The 19,230-nt window shown below is 31.0% G+C and overlaps 1 protein-coding gene across 2 annotated transcripts in view; it reads left to right on the top strand.

The window, feature by feature from the left end:
- Positions 1-19,230, top strand: part of LOC148300626 (cytochrome P450 9e2-like) — a 229,083-nt gene that overhangs the window by 150,556 nt on the left and 59,297 nt on the right. The gene's annotated exons all lie outside the window — the stretch shown is intronic.

Below are 19,230 nucleotides of genomic sequence, written 5' to 3'. Positions count from 1 at the left end.
GAAGAAGTTCAAAAAATCCAGTAGAAAGTAAAAAAATTAAAAGTAAATAAGAATAAAGATAATTGTACAGCAAATTAAAGGTGTGGATTTTTTAGCTCACCCTGTACAAAAATTTCGCTAATACGAAGTGGTTGTTTTAAAACCGGACTCGTGATCACGTGACTCTGGTTTTTGTGCCAGTAAAAAGTTTGGGCAAGTCCTAACCAATACACCCACACGAATATACATACACCACATACCAACAACACAACGCACACAGACAAATGGATAAACAATGAAGTAAGAATAAATTATATTTTTTATACTGCAAAACTATCTACCTGTATTTGACATGCGCTGGCGAAATGATAGAAAGCTTGAGTCGATATATTTATTATGCTAAATATATTTTTTTAATCTGCGCAAGCATTTTCAAGAGGAAGATATTTATTATAAATAGTTTAACTATAAAACATTTATTTTACTTATCGCTCACTCCTTCCAACAACGTCATATATCAAAAATCGTCAATTTCCAGTTGTGCATGTTTTCGGAATGCCCAAAAAAAACTATATCCCAGCAAAAGAGGCATATTTTAACTTAATATTTTCCCGCTACAGGGCAGAAAATGTTGTTTTTGCATTTTGGAGAAGAGGTATTGTTTAATTATTTTTTAAATATACTAAGTATTTTTGAAATGGAGAAATAACCTTCAGGTTTTACCTAAAAAGATCTGTTGCACAATAAAAAGTTCAATAAATGGCTTGATATTTATTTTTAATACATTTTAAAATAAAATAAAAACGCTCTCTTCATAAATCAAGTTTTTTTTTATTTATGACGTTCTTGAAAGGTGTGAGCGTTTTTATATCGTTTATTGCAAATAATTTTTACATGTGACTATAATTTTTTTCGATGATTTAAATTTTTAAATGTCTTTATCATATCTTAAAAAAGGAATAACCCGCAAAGCCTCTATATTTAGAAGCTTGTCTGCAGGTAGGATAGTTAGGAAGGTAAATGTGAAAAATACATCACAAATACCCAGACCGATTGATAATTAATCTTTCTTGAATTCATTTCGCAATTGGCGGGAATTGAAACCGCGACGCCAGTTTCGCAGTCGTGCGTCTACCCAACTACGCAAGGCACCTCAGATGTGTTTTATCTATCCACAAAGAAAATCAATTTTAAAGTTTGCGGACGTAAACAAAACTGGTTTTTTCTTCTTTATTAGCCGTCTCTCCGCTGCTGGGTGTCGACTTTTTCTAATTTTTCCAGACTTGGAATATTGTGGATGAGTATCATCGTTGAACAACAAACTAGACAAAAATATCAAAATCTTTTAGTACCCAACCATGATACACAATTTACACACAACGAAGGTTTGATAGTCCCAAGAATTAACAATAAATATGGGAGTCAAGCACTGCAATACATCGTTCCAAACATTTTTAATTTGTTGCCGACGGATGTTAGAGGTCAAAAAAAAAATATGAAAGGCAAATTAAAGGAATGGGTAAATGATCAACAGTTGATTTTATGAAATTATTAGGTTAAAATCGTTAAAAACAAAAAAAATGTATTAAAAAAGAACTCCACCGACAAGACACACAAGGTAGCTTGGTGGGTGTCTGCAAAAAAGTTCTAAATACGTAAAAATTGTGATTTAAATAAATGTATACAAATAAATAAAAAAAATAATAAAAAAACGTTCTCTTGTTTGGGCTTTTCCAACCCACTTACTACCCGCCACAGGGACAATGTCATCGGCCCATCTTTTCTGAGGCCGGCCTATTCCTCTCTTCATGTCCCATGGTCTCCGACGCAGAAGTCTGGATGCGCATCTGTCCATTTCCTGTCCCACAACATGACCTGCCCATAGCCATACTGCTTTATAGAATCGTTAAAGTATTTGGGAAGAATTTGATAGAATTAACGAAAATAGATCAGAAATATATTGGTTGTAAGCACTGTAAATTCCCAGACTTCCATATTCTTCTTCATGTATGTTGAGATGTCAAAAAATAACATGAAAAATAATTCCTATAATAGGATATAATCCAGATTTGTGTTCAAGTATTCGGACACACTCAAAATATTGTTAATAAATTATCTGGTCAAATTAAAAGCTTAAATAATGAAATGAAAAGCATATTTTCTGGCGTTTCTCATGTATGTGATCATGTATGTAATCCAGGATTTGGACCTCACATTCAAATATAAGGTTTCTGCTCAACAAAAAAAGCATCTTCGTCTCACCAATAGATGTCTGCAGTGAAAATTCTAGTGATTCTTGTACAATGTTTCAAAATTGGATCATCTACCATACATATATAGATAGAACTTCCAAGAATTTGAGGAGTGTGGTTGTCAACCATGGGTTGAATTGGTAAATGTTACGCGTGTGTAAAGTGATTATTTAAACCAGCCTATGACGGTCGTAAGCCCCGTAAATGCCCAGATTTCCATATTCTTCTTCATCTAGGTTGAGATGTGAAAAAATATTATGAAAAATAGATCAGCATTTAATTGCAATTTAGAGTTTAACCCTTTGGACGCGCAAATCGACTAAAATCACCGGATTTTTTTCTCCTTCGGACGCGTAAATCGACTACAGTCAATGACTTGTAAAAGCCATTGACAATAGCCCATGGCTTTTACAAGCCATGGACAAACGTAAACAAATAAAAGGAAATAAAAGGAATTTTATAGAATACTTTATTTTTTTTATGGAAAATTTGCATTTTGCAAATCAACTTTTATTTTTTGCTTAACGCGTTCAAAGGGTTAAACATGGTTTCATTATCTCCCACATAGTGATAAAAGGGACATGAACTGGACGAGAAAAAAGTATTTAAAAAAATTCGAAAAAAATAATGTAATAAAACAGATAAACACGTACACGTACCTACCTATAAAGATAACATAGCGGCCTTAATAAACATCCTTTCTATATGAGACATAATTATGATTTTGTTTAGGTACCTAATATTTATACGTTATTATTGTTACGGTCGGTAGGTGTAGCCGTAAAGTGAAAGCAAATCCACCATTATGTAAAAAACAGGACATTTCAGTGAACTTATCAATGTTTATAATTGACTATCGACGCGTTTTTTTTAAGTTACCAAATGATGTTTACCAGAAAATATAGTCGTATAGATAAAAGAAATTTAAGATTTTAACATCTCAAAATAGACGAAGAAGGTTTATGACCTGTCATAGGCTAGTTAAGTGATACCTTCTAGCCTATGACATAAGCCCTGTAAATATCCAGACTTCCAGATTCTTCATCATTTATAATGTCAAATATGTAAAAAAAATATCCTAAATGGGGAAACCTGGATTTGTGAACAGTATTCACACACTCAGAATGCTGAGCATTTCTTTTTGAATGGATAGTTATTATTGTTCATAATACGTTTCAGAATGGAAAAAATACACTAGATAAAAATAATAACAAAAAATCAACAAAACACAATAATATTTTAAATAAAAAATTGTTAGTATAATTAAGGTTGAAAAGCATTTGATCTTTGTGATAAAAGTCACGTTTGCAATAGTTTAAAAATAACATAGACAGCTAAACAAGTAGCATAGTTTTTTTTTAAATGGGTGGGGGACAAGGAAAAGACGACTGGTAAAAATAAAGGTGGTAATAATAATAAATACAGTCTTGGAAAAATATGCTAATACAAAGTCATGAAAAAACATGCATTCAGGATAAAGGGACAATTTGTCAATCGCGACAGTTTTATTTTTCAAAAAACAATTCAAATAATATTGAAATCACAAGAGAAAGCAATTAGACCTTCAATGGTGAAAAAAATGTTATTCATTTTTAAAACAGCAAGGACACAAAACTTAAAATTAGACGACGGAATTACGTAGTATCTAAAGTAGGTATAATATCTAATTTAAATCATGTCAGACAGAACTAAAAAAAAAAAACAATAACGTAAATGTTTATGGCTTAGTTATTTAATTGCATCCTGCGTCTGAGACCGCTTATAAATTGGAATTAGCGTGAGAATATTTAAAAAAATGACAGGACTACAACGCAGTTACAATTACTTTATCTCTACCCGCAATAAAACACAAAAATAACAATAATAACAACAACATAAATAATAACAACAGACCGCCATGAATTCGTTTTCATATGTTTAACGAGTTTAGTGATTCTCACATCAGAGCCCTCAAATTAGAATACATATTAACCCTTACTGGTCCAATGTCGAATCTCATTCGACATCGATTTTTTGCTCTTAGGTCGAATGTTATTCGACATTTTTTCATCATTAGTATTATTTATTTAAATTCCAAGCTTACATTTTTGTTACTCGTATCTATTACAACAGTATGTGGAGCAGAGGACAAAATATTTTTTCTGATTGGAATGTAATTGTATACCTAGAAATTAAATTTTTAATTTTGGGGGACCGGAAAGGGTTAATTACTATTCTAATTTGAGGGTTTTCATATCAGAATCGCTCAAAATCTGAATTTCAAGGAGCAATTCAACCGATATGATTTTCATAGTATAGTATTTCAATGAGTTTAATGATTCTGACATCAGAGCCCTCAAATTTAAATATTACTATTCTAATTTGAGGGCTCTCATATCAGAATCGCTAAAAATCAGATGTTCAGAGTGCAATACGATTATGTGCATACCACGAATCCATCTAACATAATCTATGCAAGGGAATCATGATGGTTTTCCAAATTTTGTACACATTTACTAGTACAACTACTGTCGACCCCTATTCGCACCCAATGGTGCATAGGGTACTGCAACAAATGGATGCAATGTTAAGTAGATCGTTGATTATATGAATGCAAGATGATCACTCCTGCACTTTATTACCAGTCTCAGGAAGTGGTGCGAGCTTTCAATAAAAAAATGGTAATATGCTGCTTATTCTTGAAGAGTAATTGCTGCGAGACTGAGAGCAAAACTTCACTCATTTGATAAACATAAGAGAAAAACGAATCATAATAATTTAAAATCAGTTAAGTACATACATTTTAAGATAGTTTAAACAAAATGTTGTCGAGTTTCTATTGTGTTTTCATCACTATGTAAAGGCGCTCTCTCATTTTCGTTAAAAACTTGACGTGAACCTTTTATAAAATTGGGAATGGTAAATTTATAAAAAAATATTATCAAATGTAAAAGATGTATCCAGAATACATATTTTAAAACATGTTCCCCATTTATTACAGTAAAAACAAGTATATAGATCGGCTGTCCAAACTTAAAACACAGTAAGGGACATTTTTTTGAAAGACTTTTTTTGTATTTTTGGACTAAGTAGAATCTACTTAGTCCAAAAGTACAAAAAAAACCTCATTAAAAAAAAGTCCCTTACTGTGTTTTGTGTTTGGACAGCTGAGATGTTTTGCGAGTTATATCCATAAATTAAAACAAATTTAAGATTACATTTAAGGTGACTAACCTGTTCATAAAAATACCGACAGTATCTACAATAATAAAAATTGTGACTATTTTTTTTTATATAATTAGTTTGTTTACGTTAAATACATGTAGTTATTTATCTATGTACATACATATGTTTAAAAAATATTCTCATTAAATAAAAATGATGAAATAATTATAAAATTGTTTTTTATTTTATTTTTTAACGTTATCAATTAAATAAATAATTGGACTATTTAAAAATACGTGAAGACTATTATCATTTATAAATTAACTTTCGAAAGATATTGCCATTCCCAGTTAATAGCCTTATTGATCTAATATTTAAATGTTGTTTGATATTAGACACATGAATTATCGTTGTGTGATAGAATTACGAATCTTTGAAAATAATGTTAGTCGAACTAGGAACAAATAATTGAAAAGAGAATGAAAAGTTCTTTAAAGTGGTATATATCGTAGTCATACAGGAGAAAGTGACCAAGTGCATTGTTTTACAAAAACATGATCATTGACTATTTGATATCTTACTAGCTTAATATTGCCCTGAAAAAATCTCAAGGGATTTTAAACCTTGAAGTAAAATATGTTGACTAGTTAAAAATGACTAACTGCATTGGTATTTATTTTCTTGCCAAGCAATAGTGACTTAAATGGCCCTCCTGAACATTTTACGTTTTGGCAGTTGGTCACTTTCTCCTGTACGACTACGATATATTTATTTTGCAAAAGTGAACGGGAGAACAGAAGGAGTATGACCAAAAAATACTTCGTTCAATCAGATTAATCAGGACTTAAAATATGGCGGTGTAAAAGTATATATAATCAGGGGCACGTATGACTAGATGTATGGATATAAAGGAAGCTAGGAGTGTATGTCAGGACAGACGAGTGGGCGTTCTATCCTCTACGCCTACCCCTGCAGAGAAATGGCGTGATGGTAAAAGTAGTTCAAATTTTGAGAATCTAGTTTTTATGTCATATACATATATACTATTTTATTTTTTGACATCTCATCAAAGATGAAGAAGAATATGGAAGTCTGGGCATTAACGGGGCTGACGACCGTCATAGGCTGGTTTAAGTGATCACTTTACACACGTGTAGAATTAAGAATTTGAGTAGTGTGGTTGTCAATAATGGGTAGAATTGGTGAATGTTACACGTGTGTAAAGTGATCACTTAAACCAGCCTATGACGGTCGTCAGCCCCGTAAATGCCCAGACTTCCATATTCTTCTTCATCTTTGATGAGATGTAAAAAAATAATATTAAAATAACTCCTGTAATTGGAGATAATCCAGATTTTGTGAACAAGTATTTGGACACACTCAAAATGTTGTACATACATATATACTCACTGCCTATGCCAATGATATTTTAGTCTAACATAAATGTAGGGGAGAGTGCCCATGGATGGGACGTTTTTGATTTTGCCTCTTTAGTTCTTCTCTGTAAAATAAATCACAAAAAGTAAACGTGGTTTCTCTTTATTCAATCTTTTAGCTACAAATATGCCATACTTTGTTTTAAAAAAAAATTAACCTAACTGCCTGAAAAATCGATATCAAATAATGTCCTAAAATATCCCATTCATAAACACCCTCCCATGAGAGGGACACCAGTATACCATGAATGGGACATTAATTAAAATGCTAGATTGAATCAATAATTATATTTTAAAATAAAAATTATCTTTAGACACTTTCGTATAGTACGTAGACACATGTAAAAGAAATTTTATTAAACATTTTTGGCAAAAAAAGTTAAGATATCTTAATATTCCACAATTTTCATGGGCCACGAAATTTACATTTAAGCCAATGCATAAAACTATATTGATATTCTCCTTCACATATGTGACACTTATTATCCTCCTTTCCTTTTGTTTTTTTCAGTGATACACCTTCTATTTCAACTGATTTATCTGAACTGATCTTGATCTCTGTCATCACTCATTGAAATATTCTGTTGAAAACTGAGTTTTTTAAAACTCTTTTAACGTTAGGCTTATTTTTTGGTCTATCTATAGGTTTTCATTTTCCATTCTTCAATAATTGTATTTTCAAAAACTTGTCCTTTTCTGAAGTGTCAGATATTATACTTTATTTCCCCTTACTGATTTATTTCTGTACTGTAGAACATATTCTTCGAGCTGAATTTAAATACGTGGAAAGTATTTCTTCTCGCTTCAGACTAAACTAACTAACAAAAAAAACTAACTAACCATCACGCTGCTTCCCCGCAGGGGTAGGTAGAAAGAATAGAACGCCACACCACTCTGTCTTTGCAAACATTCTTTTCGCCTCTTCCACGTTCATGCATCTCCTCATACATACCCGCCGATTGTTACGACTCCTAACCTGACCACTTTCAACTATTTGGCTTACCTGATCGTGCCATGTTTTTCTCGGTCTTCCTCTGCTCCTTTTTCCAATAACATTCGCCTAATAAATTTGTTTAACCGTTCTATCCTCACTAATTCGTTCTACATGTCCGAATCATCTCAACACATCTTTCTTAATTTTATCGATTATGCTTATCTCAGCTTTGCATTCCTTCCTTATTTTACTTTTCGAACATCTATCATACATTGTTTTGTCGCACATTCTTCTGAGAGATCGCATTTTGACTGCATTCAGTCAACTTTCATCCTTATTTTGCCAACTCCATGTTTCACTTCCATACATTAGAGTTAGAACCAGGACTCCGTTATGCACTGCCAGTTTAGCTTCCGCTGATACGCTCTTTTATTTCCTATCAACCTTTACTTGTTCGACATGTCTATAAAGAGAAGATATATTGCATATGTCTTTGCAACCGACCTTATATTTTGCTTTTATTTAAAACCTCTTTTACAGCAACTTCAATTAGAACGTTGGTGATTGATGGTTGGTGAACGGTGGCGTGTTTTTGGCATTATAACCTAAAAACAATATAATGTTTACAATGCGTGTAATACAAACGAGTACAAACGATTTTTAATGTAAATTAATAGTATTCGCCATGAATGGGACAATTTTCCCTTGAGTGGGACCGTCCCATTCATGATCACTGCGCGCGTCCCATTCAAGAAAATGCGTGATTTTTAGAAAAATAGATAAATCGATACGTTTATACTAAAGTAAATTTGATGAAACATACTTTATAATATCCTGAGAGAACCAACTTAAAGAATTGTATATATCAATTGCAGCACTTATCATAACCTATTTGTACAAACAAAATCAAATTGCAGTATATAATTTACTTTTTGACGCAAAAAAATTATAACACGCCTTACTCGCTTCACTGTCAGTCGAGAACTGAGGTTTGAGGATTAATCTGTCTCATATTGTAGCGTTAATGTTGGGTCATTTTTTCATTTTTTTTAAACAATAGTTTGGGCTGGAGGACGATTGTCCCATTCATCCTCTGTCCCACTCATGGGCACTCTCCCCTATATGTTAGTAGTGTTAATCTACGCTCACTTATTTTGGGAATGAATTTGTTTTTTTTTTCTGTAATTGTGTAATAAATTTTGGGTTTGTACGATGTACCTCAATTTTCATCACATTCTCTGAAACAGAAGGAAACCTTAAGAAATGATGATTCGAAAATTTCCTAACAAATTAAGAATGCAATAATTCTTTTCTCCTTCCCCATCAACTTCATACCTGATCCAAGTCCCTATGCGCTTCGAACTTGCATCAATTTACAGGACCATCGATACCCGATATCGTAATTATTTAATCATTAATACAGTTTAAAACATTTTGAGTGTGTCCAAATACATCTCACCAATAGATGTCTCTAGTGATGTTCTAGTCATTCAAGAATAATGTTTCAAAATTGGTTCATATATATAGAACTTCCAAGAATTTGAGTAGTGCGGTTGCCAATAATGGGTAGAATTGGTGAATGTTATAGTGTGTAAAGTGATCACCAGCCTATGACGGTCATCGGCCCCGTAAATGGCCAGACTTCCATATTCTTCTTCATCTTTGATGAGATGTCAAAATATTATATTTCTTTCTAATATTTAATGTTTATTTATTCTCATTTATGTGTGCAAGTGCTAAACTGGAGGTCTAGAACAGGACGTAGAAGCGTGAGTAGGCTCCAGACAAGATGGTCCGATGACATTAGGAAAGTGGTGGGCCTGCAGTGGAAGAGAGTCGCATCCAACAGACAACTGTTGAAGTCCAAGAGAGAGGTTTTCGTTTAATACTGGACACAAGAAGAAGGCTACAGTAATAAGATTGTGTACAAGTATGTACACATGTCGCTCACTCCTTTCAAGAACGGCAAAAATCAAAAATCGTAAATTTTAAAAGTAATGGTATTTTAAAGTTTTATCTGAAAATGTTATATTTCCGAACGAAAGAGGCATATTTTTAACTTAATATTTACCCGCTACAGGGCAGACAGTATTTGTGTTTTGAAGAAACGGTATCGTTTAATTTTTTTAAGATGCTAAATATTTTTCAAATGGAGAAATAAGGTTTTACCTAAAAAGATCTGTTGCACAGTAAAATTTCAATAAGTGGCTTAATATTGATTTTGAATACATTGTAATATATTTTTAAACTTTAAAAACGTTTTCTTGAAAAAAAAGAAATAAAATTAAAATAATTTACTAGACGTACTATTAAAAAACCTGTGGAATTTATTTGCAAATGATTAATTTAATAAGTCTATCTAATTTGAATAATTATTCATGTTTTCACTGCAGTATGGTAATATTAAATATTTGTATAATACATAAAAACCTACACACTAAACATGGCTGTATATCTAAAAAGTCTTTAAGATTGCAACTCAGCAAACGTATCCGAGAGATTCGATGAATGTGTAATTTTTATGATTTTTTTTCCTCCATGAACTATCGAAAAAAAAGCTTATAAATAATTCTGGTCAGTTAAGAACAAAGGTTTATAAATAGATGATCAAATTGTTATCAAACCAGTGATAAGGTTTTAAACGATACACAAAGTAATATTTTCACAATTCAACATAATATGAGACAAAAGTTAATTATAAATATTTACAAGAACATGCTGAAGCAATTTTTTTCTGAAAATCTCTTTAAACATACCGAATCGAGATTAGTCATCGTATAGAAAATATATAATACGTTTGCTTCAGTTCTTCTACTATGTATATGGGTCCTAAGAGATGGTAATTTACTGGAGAAAATGCTGATAAGGATGGGTAAGGACGATTTAATTACTTTTAACAATGTTAGTGGAATTTCAATTATATATATATATATATATATATATATATATATATATATATATATATATATATATATATATATATATATATATATATATATATATATATATATATATATATATATATATATATATATATATATATACATATTTTATTTTAAGAATCCAAAAAATTACAATAAAGTTTATTAAGAAATTGGCTATGATTTTTCTTCACAACAAACAGTTAAATTAAAGCTACGAAAACCGATACCACAACTTTTAAATAAATATTTCTAAAATTAATCCAGACGTCATATGGGAAGTATATCTTTTCTGAAATGACAAAATTGAAAGTCCTTATATTTTGTTTGCAAAAAATTGTCTTAAAAATACGAGTTTCACGCTACTTTTCCTAACGCGGAAAATCTAGATTTACTCGTACTGCCAAATTGTGACTGAAAAAACCCGTCCGATGTTATTTATCGATACATTCGTATTTATGCATACATAATCATTTATAAAATATTTTATTATTATTAACCTCTAAGCTGCTCGATTTCGAGTGTCAAACTTTCCGTCCCATGCTGGATTATTTTACATTACAATATTTTTGACAAAAAAAGCATATTTTTACCAATTTTTTGTACTTTCGGATATCCATCATAAATGTTCACAGTACACAATGCACTTTACTTATTATGTTTTTATGGTGTATTTACACAAAAATATTAACATTTACAGACTCGCGGCCTAAAATATGGCGCCTGTATAGAAGACGCGGCTGTCGTATCTGCGGAGCACGAGCCGACCGGAAGTATTCACGATAAAGTTGACACTAAATTAAAATAATTTTGATATTTTATGACAGTAAATCAAAGAAAACTAATTCATCCATGCCTCGAACCAAATTTAAGTGCAAAAAGTTATCCATAGGTGTTGATATAAGTACGTAAAGTTGAAAAACGACTATGCATGCGATCCGCAGCTTACGGGTTAATATTTTATCTCATTCACGTTGCTTACTGGAGCCAAAAATATCATAAACAATAAACACGGGACAAAAGTCACGTTGCTAATGCGATTAATTCCTATTTAAATTAAGTATGTAATCTGTAAAGTTTTATTAAATAAATATGCGATTGGAATTGAACCCTAGACCTCTTGCACCGATAATTCCACGGTTTGTTATAAATCGACAGAGTATTTATACTTCAATTTATGCTAAATGTTACTTTTATTCCATCATGGCCCGATGGGGTAACATTTATCGTTCCTTCGGGCCCACATCTGTCGGTCTTTGAGACTTTGTACTCCGCATGCCTCCCGAGAGCCTTAATCAAGCTTGCCTCTTTTACAAGGCATCAGGTTCTCGCCGCCCAGGACAACCACTGCTGACAATTCGTCGGCAGTTTTCGTTTGAACTTCGGGACGCGGACCTGACTTGGGAGGATGCAAGGGAGCTGGTAGCCGACAGAAAGGCCTGGAGACAGTTTGTGGACTCCATATGCTCCACATAGAGAGCCGAAATGGTTTAAGTAAGTTGGGGCCACCAATAACAATAGAAATTTGATTAGTTTTGGGAGACTATAATCTGTGGCCGAATGACCCGAGCTCAAAGTAGTCACAACAGTAACAAAATATTGTGTTGACCTATAAATTAGTTATAATCTTCTTCTTCTTCTTATTTTTCTTATTCTACTTGGTGTAGGCCTGTGCCTTGTGGCCTGTTCTTAAGAGGGATTAGCCTCCTACGATGTCGATTCCCAGCTCTCAATACATCTCTTTGGTTGTCTACTCGGGAGTCATCTACCTTGGGGTCGGCCGAGGAGTGCAATGTGGGTAAGTCTGGATGGTTCCATTCTCCTCACATGCGCATACCATTGTCTCTTACGTTGCCTTCCCCACCAAACGACGTCTTCGATCTCGCATATTTATCTTATCCTGGTGTTCCTTATTCTGTCTCGTAGACTCTTGTCAGATATGCTTCTTTTGTAGAGTCTTCATTTCTGACACTCTTAGCGCGTTTTATGTGACTACGGAGTCCGCTCTGCTTTCGATCCCATATCGCTCACTCCTTTCAAGAACGTCATAAATCAAAAATCGTCAATTTTGAGTTGTGCATGTTTTCGTAATGCCCAGAAAATGTACTATATCCCAGTAAAAGCGGCATATTTTAAACTTAATATTTACCCGCTACAGGGCAGAAAGTGTTATTTTTGCATTTTGAATAAAAGGTATTGATTAATAATTTTTTTAAATATGCTAAATATTTTTCAAATAGAGAAAAAATATTCAAGTTTTACCTAAAAAGATCTGTTGCAGAGTAAAAAGTTAAATAAGTGGCTTCATATTTATTTTTAAAACATTGTATTTTATGTTTGAACTTCAAAAACGTTCTCCTGAAAATCAAGTTTTTTGATTTATAACGTTCTTGAAAGGAGTGAGCGATATGTCATGGGTCGCAAACAATTTTTGCATACTTTAATTGGTTGAATAGACACTGACTTGGTATGTAATTTGTCGACTCGTGTCGAAATGTTAATATGTAATTATATGTTTAATAACAGGTGTTGGATTTGACAAATCAAATAATTGTTTTTCAATTCAATGCAAGACGGAAATTTGTTGTTTGACAAATGAAAAGGGGAGAAAATAAAAAGATGTCATTTCCTTTGCTTTCATGAAAATTCGCATGCTAAATTAAGTAAACTAGGTATTTTGTCGCCATTATTCATTCTTTGAAATTGAATTAATTATATTCTGTAGTTTTTTATTTATATGTCTTTGAATTTTACATCTTCATTTTTAAGACACGTCTCGTCTATTATTATACCTTTTTTTATTTAAATAGAAATATTTGTGTTTTTATTATTAACAAAAATATTTAAAATTCGTACTATTTATTTCATAATATTTAAAGCAGAGGAAGACCGAGAAAAACTTGGCACGATCAAGTATGTCAAAAACTTGAAAGCGGTCAGGTTCGGAGCCGAAATAATCGGCGGGTATGTATGAGGAGATGCATGGACGTGGAAGCGGCGAAGAATGTTTGCAAAGACAGACTGATGTGGCGTTCTATTATCTCTGGCTACCCCTGCGAGGAAGCGGCGCGGTAGTTAGTTGGTTAGTTAGTTCGTACTTTTTCTGTGAGCCCAAGCGGCTCATTATTAAAAATAGGTAACAAATTTTGTTACATTGGGTTCGAACCCAGAAACTCTGACTCAAGAATCCGCGACACTAAACACGGGACCACAACCCGACACGACAATGAAAAAAAACGAAAAATAAAAAGATTATTATTGTTAATTAAAAATTAATGAAAAAATTAATAATTATTACAAAAAAAGCTGAAAATTATTAACACAACACGTGAGGCCATTTTTCTCATTGATAGGATATTGTCGATTTGAGGTGAAATTTAAAAACTTTGTACTCTAGAACTTTGTATTGTTGAAAACTATTTTAAGTCTTTACTATTATAATGCATAAAAAGTTTTATCTATAGGTACACATATCTACCGCTGTTCGGTCACAAAACAACGATCTAACTCATGAATTTATTTCTAGTAATTTCTAGTAGGCGGAATTCGTTCGATTGGAACCGGATTTGTTGTTGTCTGTCCTAACCGGAAAAATAAACAAAAAACAAGGGGTTTTTACATATTTGTAATTTTACTATGAACAACAAAAGTTGTATTTTCCAGCACCGCAGTAAGAAGGTTAATAACCGAATATATAGGTAGCCATGCGTTATACCTATACTTATGTAATATGTATTTTTTTTTTAATCAAAGACCTTGCGTCCAATAAGATATAATGTACATAGTTACACATAATATATTTTTTAGTGATTTTAATGAAAGTTGTTTTAAAAAAAATATTTTCATTAATTGATTCCGCAGTCACTTTGTGAGAAAATATATCCATGCTTCAATTAAGTTTTACTTAGTAAATGCCACTATTTCTCAAAATTTTGTTTTTGTTTATTCCTCATCATTTTCCAACACCGTTTGAAAATGATGAGGAATACATTTTAAGAAATACTCCAAGTGGTATTTACCACGTAAAACTTCAATATTTACTTAAGGTACATACTTCAATTTATCGATAGTAATTGTACCTTTATCGTTTCAAGTAATAAAGGTCTGGATCTAGATTTTTTTATGTGTAAAAAATCTGTTATCACTAAAAATCTAATTTCTTGACAAAAATCATTATTCGTTTAAATATTTTCAAAATTTTAAATACATTTTCTATCATTCTCTCTGTGACGCAAAAAAAATATTATGGAGGTTATGGCGAGCATATTTTGTAAAATAATGTTTTTTACTGTAAGTGTTGCTACTGATTTATTATTTTTATTTACCTTTTTATTTTTATTCCTGGCCAATATTCAAAGCAGAAGTATAATTTTATTATCTTTATATATCAAGTTTTGATAGCTACAAAGACATTTGGAGAACAACAACTCAACGTCTGATTATCGAATGACAGGACTAGGATGCGTTCGAATTTTATTTTTATTAAAAGTTAATTTGAGAATTCCCCTCTAAGAAGAACTCTACATTGTGGAATTACTTTAACGATTATTTAATTCCGGATATTGTTATTGTCATTATTTTATTATTACTTTACTCACATTACGGAATTCCGTACTGAGGTATGTACTCAGTTGACAATATAATCACCGACACTTTCTTTATTACTATGATTCATATTTGGCGAAAATATGACACGATAAAATACACATAAAATAAAATATGCATAAGATAAAATATGTTTTAAATAAAAACGTCATAATAAATCATTATTTAAATACAGTTTATTTTAATTGCAAAGAAACCCACTCCATTTATCGATGAATTAGCGTAGTATATGTAAATACAACTTAAAATTAGATAGTTAAAAAAAAAATCCTTTTTTTATTACTTTTTTTTCAATAATATTTTGAATATGTTTAAATTTTTGTCCAAAAACACTTGATATTGTTAATAAAATATCTGGTTTAAAAACCTACGTCAGAAAATTCTAAACAATCACCAGTTTGTATCTCCCAACATTTTATGATTCTTTACCTCGTACGTGGTAAAAATATATTTCAAGTTGCAAAAATGTTTTAAAAAAATACAATTTCAGAACATTTGGTAAAAAAAAAAGAAAAAAAGTGGGAGGAAGGGTTCATTTTGATATTGAAATATTAAATTAATTTTTACAAATTGAGGAAATTTCATAATAAATACAGATTCTTCAATAATTTCAATAATTGATTCGGCAGTCACTTAATTGTAAAATCAGCATGCTTAACTTAAGTTTTACTTGGTAAAAAATTGTAGTGTAAACCAAAAAAACTTAAATTAAAAACGGATTCATCAAATAAGAATTACTACGGTTTTACATCTAAAATTCCATGCGTAAATTGTTGCTACTTTTACGTAGTTCAATAAAAATAACTTCAACAAAAACGGTTGTCCGATATTGTATAAATATATATATTAAATAAAAACTACATTGGCCCAGCCATTAAAACAAGTTTTGCCCAAAAAAATTTTTCATTCCTCGCTCCAAAAATATTTAATTTGCTGCCCGAAACCATTAAGATTTCCAGGAGTGATCAGGTCTTTAAGAACAGTGTCCGTCGATGGTTACTTAACATAGGAAGGGACAAGGTGGAAAGTGAATTAATTAAAGTCCAGGTGTAATTATCACATTGAAAAACCTTAAAACATAAATTATTTTTGTATCTCCTGTATCTTATGTTTATAATCTAATCATTAAAAAAAATATATACATATATTAAAAATTAAAAAAAATATATGTAAACTTTGTATTACCATGTTAGTATTCGGCTCAACACAGGCCATGCCTAAAGAGCCGTAATACGTATAATAAATGTGTATATGAAATGAATATGTATATTGAATGTATCTATGTATTATGAAAATAAATAAATAAATAAAAAAAATAAAAATAAAATAAAAAAAATAAATTGTAAAGTTATTACGTAAAAAACAGGTTTAATTTTTTCAATCGATTACTGATAAAAATAAAGGAACAACAATATGTCAGCCAACTTTGACTCTACACTATTATGTTTTTAGATTATTCAAACAGTATAAAACAATAAAACTTGTCTATTTGAATGTGAAGCTAGAAAATCTCCTTGTTGATGTCGCGGAAAGTTTATAGAGATTAGAGTCCGTGTTATATATGACAGGTCAATGGAAGTATGATGTACTCTAATCCCCCGGTCTTATGAACACAAATAAAAAAAACTGCGTCATAGAGAAATATAATTATCTTCCATTTTTTTAATACGCGTGAAGGCGCCGGTACACCACGCTCGGCATATCATCAATCTAATGCCTATTTCGCGAATCTATTTTTCAGTTTTGATGAACAGTTTGATAAATACATAGTGAGAACACCACAATGAGAACCTCTATTATCCGGATTGGAATTGATTAATGAAAAATATCGGTAGTGTGTCCTAATACAGTAACACAAAACAAACATACATTCAAAATGATCTCTACCAAATAAAAAGGTTACTCAAATCAACCGTAGATACTACCGTGAACTCGCTCATGAAGCGACGTATGAATATATGGAATATATGAGTTACAAAAATTTGAGTTATGTGGTTGTCAATCATTGGTAAATTGGTGAATGTTACATATGTGTAAAGTGATAATTTAAACCAGCCTATGACCTGTCATAAGCCCTGTAAATACTTAGACTTCCATATTCTTCTTCATCTATCTTGAGAAATCAAAAAGTAACAAATTTGTTTTGCATCAGTCAAAACATATAAATAACAAAAAAAACACCTCGTTTGCCGCAATGGCAGCCCATCTGTTGAATGTTACAGCAGGACAAGCAGTACTAAACATTTTTCATAGTCGACAGCGTGCTTTTAGATTGACAGATGCTGTCGCTTTTACACAAAGCATAAAAAAATATTTTCATCGCTTCACAAGCATTGTAAAATTAAACAAATTTTAAATTTGTGCTTTCCATTTGATTTCTTTTCCATTTGACCAGAACTAACCCATAGAAACATGTGGCCGGGTACAGCTAATTATAAATATTTTTTAAATATTGTTCAACGATTTTCAAAGTTTTTTCCTTATCAATTTTCAATGTTCTCCGTGTAAAATCTATGATAATAAAATATAAAATAAAGATTTATATTATCCACTGACACTTCGTGATGGAATTGCATTTTAATATATTATTAGATTAAAACCAATATTTTTAGCTTTTCCACTTCATTTTTATTTGAACAGCGACCGGGTTTCGTCGTTACCGACATCATCAAATCAGTCTGATGATGTCGGTAACGACGAAACCCGGTCGCTGGTTAAATAAAAATAAAGTGGAAAAGCTAAAAATATTGGTTTTAATCTAATAATAAAATAAAGAAATAAAATAAAATAGTAATCGATATACAAGGTACATTTTATAAATAAATATATATATATATATATATATATATATATATATATATATATATATATATATATATATATATATATATATATATATATATATATATGTATATATAAAACACATTAAATTGAAAATTAACAAAAATAAAAAATAAAGTAGAAATAACTCACCCATGGTTTTGATGGGAACTAGTGAATCTTCTGAAGTACTTATAGTATAATATATATAAGTATAAAACCATAATACTAACAAATAAAATGGCTTTATACTTTAAAAAAAAAAACACACACACACACACGACACAGATAAAAATAAACACCTTATATTTTTTATACCATTCTATTTAACTTCTTACACATATATTCAAATACACTGTTTAATATTTTCACTAGTCACTAGTTCATAAAACCATTTTATGTTCTTCTGACATGCAAATTTTATTCAAACGAATCGTTTTTTGTTTCGCTTAAGAATAAATATTGAAAAAAAAACAAAGAATTTTGTCGGGACCTGAATATTTTTTGTTGTAACCGATTTATCAACAGATCATCCTCCGTGAGATGAATTGGCAAAAATAACGATTTATCATTGCGAACGTCTTAAAAAATTTCTACCTTGCTAATAAATTATCACAAAATATGCCCGTGTTGTAATATTACCACGCGATGAACACAAAACCATCGAAATATTTTTTTTAAATATAAAATTATTATTGTTGTAAATTATTTGTATACCTACTGTATTTAAACAGCTAATGACTTCGTTATTATTGTTGATGTGTGTTCTACATATTAAAATACTATTTTTGTTTATTAGGAAATAATGCACCTCAGTCCATGGATGAAATATTTTTTATACGTTTTAATTACATGCCTCGTTTGGTACATTGATACGAAAAAAACAATAAATATTTTCATTGTATTATTAATTAAATTTTTTATGTTCCAACTTTTATTACCCGGCAAACATAGTTCAATATTTACATTGCACAATTGTTCGTAATGGGATAGATTTATCGCGTTCAAATTCGGTACACCAATTTATATTATTGCTTATCAATAAAAATCTCACCCCCCTCCTCTCTTCGCCATCAAGCCATGATTATAATGCGTTGTTTATGAATTATTATGAATTAACAGCCGCCTCTTGATTGGTC

This window comes from Brachycentrus maculatus, unplaced genomic scaffold, assembly GCF_059751285.1.
Source record: "Brachycentrus maculatus isolate JH-2025_06_01 unplaced genomic scaffold, ASM5975128v1 h1tg000683l, whole genome shotgun sequence".
In the NCBI taxonomy this organism is placed as follows: domain Eukaryota; kingdom Metazoa; phylum Arthropoda; class Insecta; order Trichoptera; family Brachycentridae; genus Brachycentrus; species Brachycentrus maculatus.
The sequence above is the reverse complement of the archived record's forward strand: the minus strand, read 5'-3'. Positions and strand labels throughout refer to the sequence as shown.